Here is a 251-nt window from a genome sequence, read left to right as displayed (position 1 = left end):
CCTTCAATTGCTGATAATATGAACACTGCAATACTACTATTTTGCCAACACGAAACAACAACAGCAATGAAGGTTAACAGAACCATTGACACTCTAGCAACAGTAGTAACAAGAAAAAAGATAATACTAACAGAAAAAGAAGTAAATAAACTAGAAAGATCTTGAAGGTACAGGTTAGGTGCAGCTGGAGATAAATTGGACCAATCCTCTCTCCCTTTCTTCGGTAATATCCAATAAATTCTTCGACTTTC

The sequence above is a fragment of the Penaeus monodon genome, chromosome 21 (genome assembly GCF_015228065.2).
Source record: "Penaeus monodon isolate SGIC_2016 chromosome 21, NSTDA_Pmon_1, whole genome shotgun sequence".
Lineage (NCBI taxonomy): Eukaryota > Metazoa > Arthropoda > Malacostraca > Decapoda > Penaeidae > Penaeus > Penaeus monodon.
Note: the sequence above shows the minus strand (reverse complement) of the source record.